This window comes from Myotis brandtii, unplaced genomic scaffold, assembly GCF_000412655.1.
Source record: "Myotis brandtii unplaced genomic scaffold, ASM41265v1 scaffold12, whole genome shotgun sequence".
In the NCBI taxonomy this organism is placed as follows: Eukaryota; Metazoa; Chordata; class Mammalia; order Chiroptera; family Vespertilionidae; genus Myotis; species Myotis brandtii.
This window is the reverse complement of record NW_005354173.1, coordinates 315,930-326,662: the sequence shown is the minus strand read 5'-3', so window position 1 is coordinate 326,662 and position 10,733 is coordinate 315,930.

The window sequence follows — 10,733 nt, the reverse complement described above, 5'->3', positions numbered from 1 at the left end:
GCTTATTCAAGAAAGGTTTTGAAGTTTCTCGACTCTAAATTTTAATTAAATTACACTTGATTATGATTGCATATTGTTGCTAAAAAATAGCAGAGATACACATGACACACAAACTGATTCTAATTATGAAATCCATATATTCCTTTCTCTGGTGAGTATTTATCTATCTCTAAGTGGTGTTGAAGTTAAACACATGCTTAGTCCTTCCTAATGGCTTCTATTATGCGTCTTCATATAGGTTCTCTTCCTCTTAAGTCTGCAGTGACTATTGTTGATATAAAAATCCTGCAACCTGTGGATATTGATCACAATTTTTCTTTTTTCCTTGAGCTGCTTTTAGATTTCATTCACTTTTCCTCGGTTAAATATTCTTTTTTTTTTAGCTTCCTTTTCATTTTATTGTAGACCACATACTGATAACTAGAAGTTTTAAGTGTAACATATATGTTTTCAAGTTCACGAGCAGGCTCCCTAGATAACATATGGTATCAGTAAGGTTTGTCCCAGAAAAAATACAAAGTAACAGCAATTTCTATTTTGTTGCTTTATAAGAGGGCAAACTGAAAAGGTGGTGGGAGGTGGTCCTGTTTTTTCAAATATTAAAGGAAAAATCACTGAATGTTTTCAGAGATAGGAAGAAATCTATCCATTAAAAGCTGAAAAATCAATGAGGTACTTTTGGTTTGGACCAAACCAGCGTGGGAAAGCTATTGGTGATTGGTGAAAGAATTCAAACTGAGAGTGATTGACAGGCTTTGGTGATGCTGCAGCATCTTCAGTTGTTGTTTCTCATTCTTTAAGGCAAAGCAGAGAGCAGAGGTTCTTCAGTCCACGCAGCGCTTCTTCTCTGAACAACAACAGAGCAAACAGATAGGTGGCAAGGCCCCGAAGGTGGACGGCGACTCAAGCAAACCTCCTGAAGCACTGACTGACGCTCCTGGTGTCTGTCAGGAGAAAGTAGAAGAAAAGCCTCCTCCTGCACCCACCATGGCCACCAAACCTGTTCGGACTGGACCCATCAAACCTCAGGCCATCAAATCGGTTAAATATTCTTAATCTTCATTTTACACATGTAAAGTCATGATGGGCTTTACGTCTAGAAGATAGCAGGCCATCATAAAGTACTGGCTAATGTTTTGTTTTATCCCTCACAAACTTCATCTGAAAAAGTCTTGCAACCAATTTGGTGTGAGGTTTATTCTGTATCTTCGTTTTTGTTAGATCAAGTCTTCTGGTTTTCTCAAATGTCTAATTTTGCATCAACTGAATGGTTTCATCTAGCAATGTGAACCTATCCTTAGGATGGTGGAAATACCCTAATTTATTCTTTTTGTTTTAAAATAATAATTAAATTACCTCTTAAAATCCACACCAAATACTGCAACTTATAATATATTCTATGTATCATATTATTTTATTTCAGCTTCAAGAAATTCTGTGAAGCAAGGAGGCTCATTATTGTTAGCCATTCTGTACCTCATTTTCTTGGTGAGAACACTGCAACTCAGAGGTATGAACTGATTTGCTCAAGGTCAGCCAGCCAAGGAGCAGCAGAGACAAAACTCCAGCTCAAGAGTTTTAGCCTCTGGCCTGGTGCTGTTTATACTACAATGTACATTCTCCTGGACCACCAGCCACGATCTTTTAAAAAACACTGGCCTAAGTTACACCCACCTTCTTCCCACTATACTCTGGCTTAAATTCCTGTAATCAAGAAATTAAAAAATTGATGATTCATCGAGCCCAAGTTTGGAAGCTCGAATTTTGGCAAATCAAAGCTCTTTAGCAGGAGATTAAGGAATCATTAAAAGAACAATCTTATTCTTTCAAGTTTCTCAAGGAAAAGAGAACAAACAAATCAAACAAACTCATAAGGCAAATTACCTTTTGATAACAATTCTCACAGTATAGGTGAAGCATGAGATATGATTGAAAGGGGCATTTGAGGTCAAATAATTAAACCTCTACATAGTGAGACAATTTCTAAATATTAATTGACAGTAACTACGGATTTTAATGTATTAATTCTAGAATTATCTGGTTATATTAGGAATGCATTCAGATAAAATACAAAAATACATCTGGGTGTAAGAGAGCAAGAGGGGAACCTTAATTCCAGAAATCAAGGGAGAGGAACACTTGCAGCTGACACCACTCCAGACATAGAATGCTCCCTTAAGATCACCGGTTCTAATGTTCTCATTGCACTTATAATAAAGCCAATGGCTGCAGAAGGAAATACCTACAGACTGAAAATAAAGACATGCTTGCCCTAACTGGTTTGGCTCAGTGGATAGAGCATTGGCCTGTGGATTGAAAGGTCCCAGGTTCCATTCCAGTCAAGGGCATGTACCTTGGTTGCGGGCAAATCCCCCATGGGGAGTGTGCAGGAGGCAGCTGATCGATGTTTCTCTCTCATTGATGTTTCTAACTCTCTATCCCTCTCCCTTCTTCTCTGTAAGAAGTCAATAAAATATATTTAAAAAAATAAAAATAAAGACATGCCATGGGCAAGAATAGGAGTAAAACTCTGATTTCTGCTCCTTTAAAACAAACAAACAAACAAAAAACAAAAAAACTTCAGAAAAATAATACCATGCTGCCTCTAAATGTCACCCCTTCAGAGAATCCTCCAAAATCAACAGGAAAAAAAAATACTACTGCCAACTTGCACACCCAATTGAGAATTAATTGATTAATTTTTTCACAAATCATTTATTGAGTGCTTTGGAAATAAAGACCACACAAAGGCGAAGAAGCAAAGGTTATTTTTTCAGAGCTGGCTGTAGCAAAGGAGTCAGCCACCACTCTTTTGTTTTGTCAGAGACTCAAAGGTAGAGAAGGGAGAATGCTTTATAGTGGAGGAAAAATTCCAGGACGTTTTAGGTATGATTGGAGACTATCAACATGGGGAAGCTGGATACAGGCTATTTAGAAGTAGGACACCCTATGATTTTGGTTAGGGTGCATCTTTGTCTTTCCTTAATTGGTCCTAAATTGGAAGTGGGGTCAATATTAGGGAATTGTCAATTATTAATCAAGTCCTGGCCATTTGGGTTTATTGATCTATGGGTTACTGTTTGGCTTCATGAACTGGTTGCTAGTAGATAGTAGTCTGACTGTATGGTTACATAGTTAACAGGTTGATTTCCTGGGCTGATTCCTATAGATTGTGTGTCATAGTTCTCTACTTACATAAGAGCTGGCCATTGATTTTAAAAAAAAATTGTTTTTCAGTTCTCCTTGTGGTCAATTGCTAACTTGCAAAAGGTTGAGTAATTTGGGAGTGCTAGAGATCCAAACCTTCAACACTCAGAGATTGTTTATCATCTTTGCAGCCAACTGACTTAAAAGATCTTTTTGACTTCTTTGTTGTTATTAGATTATCATGGTGATCACCTGGTAAGAGAATGCCTGCATAGAAACATTTAAGACACTGGATACAATGCAACAGACCAGCATTATGGCCACAATGACAGGAACAAGAACAACTAAAAGTCCCTATGACATGCTTCAAATGTTATTTCCCAACACAGGTCAAAATAACAAATCCCATAGGCTACGAGGATAAGCCTTATAAAGCCCAACGACATTTTCCTTGAACCTATCCCATCTTGCCTGTTTCATTGATCCAAATATAACAAAAGTATTAGCAATGATTTGAAAGCACCATGACTAGAAAACAAGACACTTAGAGCAAGCAATGTGATTACCCACTAGTACTTGTGCCCATGAATTGAGATTGATCAACATTTCATTGATCAATGTAGGGCAGAGATGGTCATTAATAACTTCATGAGAGTTAGTAATGGGTGTCTTAAAGTCATTTCTACTTGTATGATTCTCATCAATAGAAATGCTGCTCTGATTGTTTGCATAAACTATGAGTAATTTCCTCAGGCAGCGTGTCTGAGTAACCAAGAGGGGTCTCATTTTGAAGCTCCTGTCTAAATTGTAATTTGTACTTTATATGATTTATGGAATTAGCCCTTTGCGGTACAATGTTATTTTTGGAATTCAAACAGTTTGGTCCAAATTAATTGATGGGATTGAATGTTGAACTTTTTAATGTTCTTATTGCTCGATGTTGGACCTGCTCCTAGCACCTGGTCTGTTGAGTCAGCCTCAAGGTTGGACCGAAAAGGGTTAAAATTAAGGTCTGTGTGTATAGATAAAGCCTCAGAATATTATTCCAAAAATATATGACATGATAGTCTGAGACAAACAGGTCCAGGCATTCTGGCAGCAAAAGTAGTATCCATTGGCATGTGGAGATCCAGAAAAATAGGTGTTGTTTACAACATGAATCTAGAACCTTGGTTGTACATTTAGCAGGGTTGCATAGTTGTATCTCTATTAGCCTCTTACAGGTGGTATTGGCCCATTACACTACAAAGGTTGCTTAATTAAAATTTAGAATTACTTATAGTTTGATCGATAAATTTGATAATAGTTTTTAATTTTTCTTCTGGGAGAGGCAGACACTATTGTGTCACAGATTGATTTGATTAAGTTCAATTGCCTTCACAGGTTCAAATGGAAACACCTTCAGCTATAATTTGCTGTGGTCTTATTTGATGAAAGGAATTGGCCAGCAGTTCCTATCATGGTGATCTGGCAATAAATGGAATATCCAACACTCAGTAAGACTGAGGAAAGTGCTACTGATTGGGATTAGAATGATTATATATATGGCTCTTTGTGGTACAATGTTATTTGTACCGCAAAGGGCTAATTATATCAGGTATATATAAGGATGGCATTAGAATGATTACATTCTTACTAATGGTTATAATAAAGAATAAAAAGAAAGAAGAGCCATTAAGGGTGGGCAACAATAAGGAGTCTATAGAAAATGAGAAGAATGATTATAAGCAAACAGATTAAAAAAATAAACAGACACACAGGAATTAGATAGGAATCTTGGCCTGACATGTTAAGGAGAAGTCTTCCACTATCCATCTTCATTTTCTTGTTCCAAAGGTCCAGGCTGAGCTCTATGCTTCTTGAAATCAGATCCTATTGAGAATTTCCGAGAATCTTCAGTTTGAGGTGCTCTATTGGGGTCATCTTCTGATTATGTGGAATTCTAAACTTTTCAAGTTGTGAAATGTTAATCCAAAGATTGATTCCTAGAGTTTCACTGCAGTATTTGTTATTAGTAATGCCTGACATTCACCCTTTCCAATGAAGTTCAAGAGCAGTTTTTCCATAATGTTTCTCCCAATATATAAAATTAGAGATCATGAACAGGTTGTTAGGAAGATGTTTACGTAGGTGGCCTCAACCTGTTAATAATAGGACTGAGTGTAGCCATTTGCAATATTTTGCCATGTGTGCATGAAGTAGGGAAAGTCTAAAATAAGAGGCATGTTCTATAGATGTATTGGCCTTTGTGTTTGCATTTCATAGGAATAGACCTTTCCATATGGCTATAAGGGCTAGTGAGAGTATTTTTGGCCAAGGGAGCTCAAAATTTTCTGGAAGTTTTGCTAATTTTTATTACTGTGCCATTGGTTCTTTCATTCTTTCCAGAAAAGTGTGGATGTATGAAGACTGTAGTTTATGACTAAGGAGTAATGCCTTACAGGGTTTTTTAATAATGGTTCTCATAAAGTATCTGCCTCGATCACTTGATACAAAATTTAAGATGCCCCAGGTTGCAAACACAAAATTAAGCTGCTTTTCAGTAGCTGTAAGAATTGTACATTTTTGGCAAGAAATTCTTCAACCCACACTAAAATATACATAAATTAACTAAAACATATTCAAATCCAGCGTGGGTGGATGTTGGATAAAGTCTGCCTGATGGTTTTCAAAGATCCCTTGAGGTCTGGTTCCTGGCCACGTTCCATTTTAACAGTTTTTCCAGGATTATGTTGTTGACAGGTGACACATGCCTCTAAAATAATCTCACATGCTATTGTAAAGGCGTCCCAATCAATGTTGATTTAAGATATTAAGCAAGTTTTCTAATTCATGGCTATTTTATGGAGAAACTTTGCTAACATTTACTTGCAATCACCTGGTGCCCCCAAGCAGTCATCCTGATATTGCCAAAAAACATCTGAGAGAAGAGTCCAGCCAGATCTTTTTCTATCATTTCTCTTCAAATTCATATTTTAGAAGAGCCTCTTTTAATTGATCCAGAGATTTTCTTGAGAGTTTATATAGGAAAATAATCTTAGTTAAAGTGCCTTATTTGGGATAATGATTTTCTATATAATTTACTTTATTTTTGTATTTTTTAACATGGGTCTCAACATTTATAATACTTATTCCTTTAGTAAAAGCGAATCTAAAATTTCCTTAACTTTTCCATTTTTTAGGAGGGTTCCTGCAGAGGTGAGAAATCCCCATTGTTACCAAAGCACTTTAAAATGGTGTATTAGTGAAAAGGTATACCTGATGTCCGTATATATGTTTACTCTGGTCTTTGACTAGTTGGCAAACTATTGCAAGTGCAATAAGTTCTGTCACCTGAGCTGAATGTCCCTTGGATATAGTACTATCACTAAAGGAGAACTAGGTTGGTGATGACATACCTTGCTAGTTAACCTCCAGTTTCAGTTATAAAGTGTGATCAATCAACAAATAATATTAGTTTAGGGTTTTTAATAGTATTCTCTAATAAACCTGAGGGAGGTGTAGATTGTTTCCTGGCGCAGGTAAGACAATCATTAGGCTCCTCTTCTGGTAGAAGCAGGAGGATGTAGGATGCTGTAGTGAAAAGTAATGTGAAGGAAAGAAAGTCACACAATCTCACAAGGAGTCAATCAGCTGCCTTAAAAGTGTCTTGGGTTCTCAGTCCACAGTCGTGTGGGTACTGTCTGAGGAACCATGAATTTAAGTTAGCAGACTAGAAGTCGTGGATCAGAATCAAGTTTGCAGCAGCAACTGTTTGATCAAGACAAGGCATAACCCTTTGCAACTGGGTCAAACGTAAGACTATATAGTAAATTATGCGTTTTGATGGTTCCCATGGAACTGAGTCAAAACCCCAAGGGTTTGACTCAGAGCACCAACCAAAGGTGTGGGACTACCAAGAATAAAGCAACTAGTACACCCTATGCTCCAAGGTGAGGCAGAGCTGAGGTGCTTGGGGAGTAATAGACATCAACCAGGAAAAAATACTCTAGAATATATTATTTTTCAGAAATATTTTTAAGGTGTTCTGGTCAAGATGGCGGCATAGGCAAACACAGTACTCGAATCCTCCCATAACCCCATCAAAATACATTTAAACTACAAGACAATTGTCATTCAGAGCTACCTAAAATCCAGCTAAACAGAAGTTCTACAACTAAGGATATAAAGAAGAAGCCACATCGTGACTCGTGGGAGGGGTAAAGATGAGGAATGGGCTGTTCACACACACACACACACACACACACACACACACCCTCACACACATGTGTGCTGATTAAAAATTGGGATGGATATCTCAGCTGAAGAACCTTCTGAGGAACAATGCGGTTTCAGCCCTATATAAGGACACCAGCCCAATGTCCCAGTGCCAGAAAGAGAAGTTCCCCTAACTTCTGGCTGTAAAATTCAGTGGAGATTGTGGCTGAATGAGACAGAGGCTGCTGGAATCCTGAGAGTTCTTCTAAAAAAGCCAACCCACAATCTTATTCAGACTCACATCCTCTGAGCTCCAGCACTGAGGCAACAGCAGCTCAAAAGGCACCAGGAACATAGAATAGAGGTAGGAACTGAATTGTCTGGCATCAGGGTAAGGGCTAGAGAGACAGGTTCTCCCAGATAGAAGTTTTGGCAGAGGCCATTGTTCCTTTGCTGAGCCCTCCCACCACACAGCTGGTAGACAGATGCTATATCTGATCCTCCATTAACAAGGCTAATACATTTGCCAGGCCCTGGTAATTTCCTAAGACTACACCCCACCCAACTTGCAGGCCCACCCAAACTGCTTCCAATAGCTTTTCTATACAAATGTCCTATCTTGGCTCAGGCATCAGACTTTCCTAAAATCTCCCAAACAAGCAGCATCTGGCCTTGACATGTCCCGTACCTCTTGTTAAGTGTTCCCAGGCCTGGCACTAGTGGTAGCCAGACTTATTTTACAGCTTGACCTCTAGTAGTACCTTCAATCCCAGGTCAGGTAACAGCCATCTGTGGATTACTGTGTTACTCATACTGGATGTCCCTGGACAGGACACAGGTGGCAGCTGACCTTGATCTGTACCTCCTGGGAGGACCCAGAGCTACCTCTGCAAGCAACACACTCAAGGAGCAGACTCAGTGGGCACTAAATTCTACTTTGTGGGGTATGCCACTGCACAGATGATTCACAGCCATTTCTTACAACTGATCAGCCTGGGGATAATCCCTCCCATTGACCTGACAACAGCAATCAAGGTTCCACCATAAGAGGAGAATATATACAGCCCATACAGGGGACACACTTGAAGGGTCTAGCCCTGGTGATCTGTAACGATATGGCCACTGGACCCTACAGAATACCTACTGCATTAGGCCACTCTACCAAGCCTGGGAGATGTAGCAACTATACCTAATACATAGAAACCAATACAGGAAAAAAAACCTGACAAAATAAGGAAACAAATAAATATGTTCCAAATAAAAGAACTTCAGAAAAAGAACTAAACAAGATGGAGACAAGCAATCTAGAAGATGCAGGGTTCAAAACATGGGATATAAGGATGCTTAATGAACTTAGGGGGGAAGAGTAGAGGTACTTAGTGAGAACATCAAGAAAGTGATAAAAACAGAAAAATAAAACTAGAAACCATAAAAAAACAACCAGTCAGAAATGAAGAGTACATTAATTGAAGTGAAAAAGACATTATAGGAATCAACAATGGAGTAGATGAAGCAGAGGATTAAATCAGATATTTGGAAGACAAGAAAGCAGAAAACACCTAATCAAAACAACAAAAAGGGAAAAAAAATTAAAAAGAAAGAGGATAGTATAAGGAGCCTCTGAGACAACTTCAAGCATACCAACATTCTCATCATGAGGGTGTCAGAGGGAGAAGAGAAAGCAAGGAATTGAAAACCTGTGTGAAAAAAAATTAATGACAGAAAATTTCCCTTAACTTGGTGAAGGAATTAGACATATAAGTCCAAGAAGCTCAGAGACCCAAACAAGGTAAACCCAAAGAGGCCCACACCGAGTCACATCATAATTAAAATGTTAAAGGTTAAAGACAAATAGATAATCTTAAATGCAACAAAAGAAAAGCAGTTAGTTATCTATAGGGAACACACATGAGATTGTCAACTGATTTCTCAACAGAAACTTTGCAGGCCAGAATGGATTGGCAAGAAATATTCAAAGTGATAAAAAGCAAATATCTATAATCAAGATTATTCTACCCGGCAAAGCTATCATTTAGAATTGAAGGAAAGCTAAATATTTCCCCAGACAAGAGAACACTAAAGGAGTTCATCACCACCAAGCCAAGTATAAGAAGAAATGTTAAACGGCCTTTTTTAAAATGGGGGTGGGGCGTGGGGAGGAATTTTGCAGGCCAGAATGGATTGGCAAGAAATATTCAAAGTGATAAAAAGCAAAAATCTATAATCAAGATTATTCTACCCAGCAAAGCTGTCATTTAGAATTGAAGGAAAGCTAAATATTTCCGCAGACAAGAGGACACTAAAGGAGTTCATCACCACCAAGCCAGTATAAGAAGAAATGTTAAACGGTCTTTTTTAAAATGGGGGGAGGGGTTGGTGGAACAATGGATAAAAAATATGAAGGTATTAAGAAGTACAAATTGGTAGTTATGGAATAGTCACAGGGTTGTAAAATAAAGCATAGGGAACATAATCAGTAACATTATATTAGCTATGTATGGTATCAAAAGAGTGCTCAATTTATTGGGGCAATAACTTAGTAAGTTATATAATCTCTAATCACTAGTTGTACAACTGAAACTAATTTTATATTGTATGTCAGCTAAAATAAAATAAAATGAAATAAAGATTTAAAGTCTAAAAGTAAAAGAAAAAAATAAAGGGTGTTTCTTACTAAATATTTTTTTTAATATTAGAAGTAGAATATGTTATCAAAGACAAATATACCATAAGATGATTTTCAAATATGAATAAGTGTATATTTATGTATATGCCTAGCATATCTAAAAAGATATATGTATATTATATATATATAATTATTTAAAGAAAAAAACAACAACAAGTGTCTGTCAAGGCAATTCATACACAAATAGATGAAATGTGGTTGTTTTTTTCTTTTGTCAGGATTTCTGTGATAGTTCATTACATGTGTCAACTTGACTGGACCATAAGGTGCCTAGATATTTGGTCAAACATTATTTCTGGCATTTCTGTGATAGTGTTTTTACATGATATTAACATTTAAATCAGTAAAATGAGTAAAGGAGATTTCCTCCATAATGTGGTATGCTCCATGTAATCAGTTGAAGTGCTAACTAGACCAAGTTGACACTTTATCTCGAAAGAGAATAGTCTCCTACCTGAAAGCCTTCGAACTGGATTTAGCTCTTTCTTCCTGATGTCCTTCAAATAGTGACATGAGCTTTTTCTGGTTCTGCTGGCCTTCCTGCTCAAAATGGGCATTGGTTCTAAAGATATTGGACTAGCCAGATTCTCTAATCTTGTAAACTAATGCATTATAATGAATCTCTATTTTTTCTGTCTTTTCATGTATATCTCTCTCTGGTCTCTCTCTCTCTCTCTCTCTCTCTCTCTCTCTCTCTCTCTCT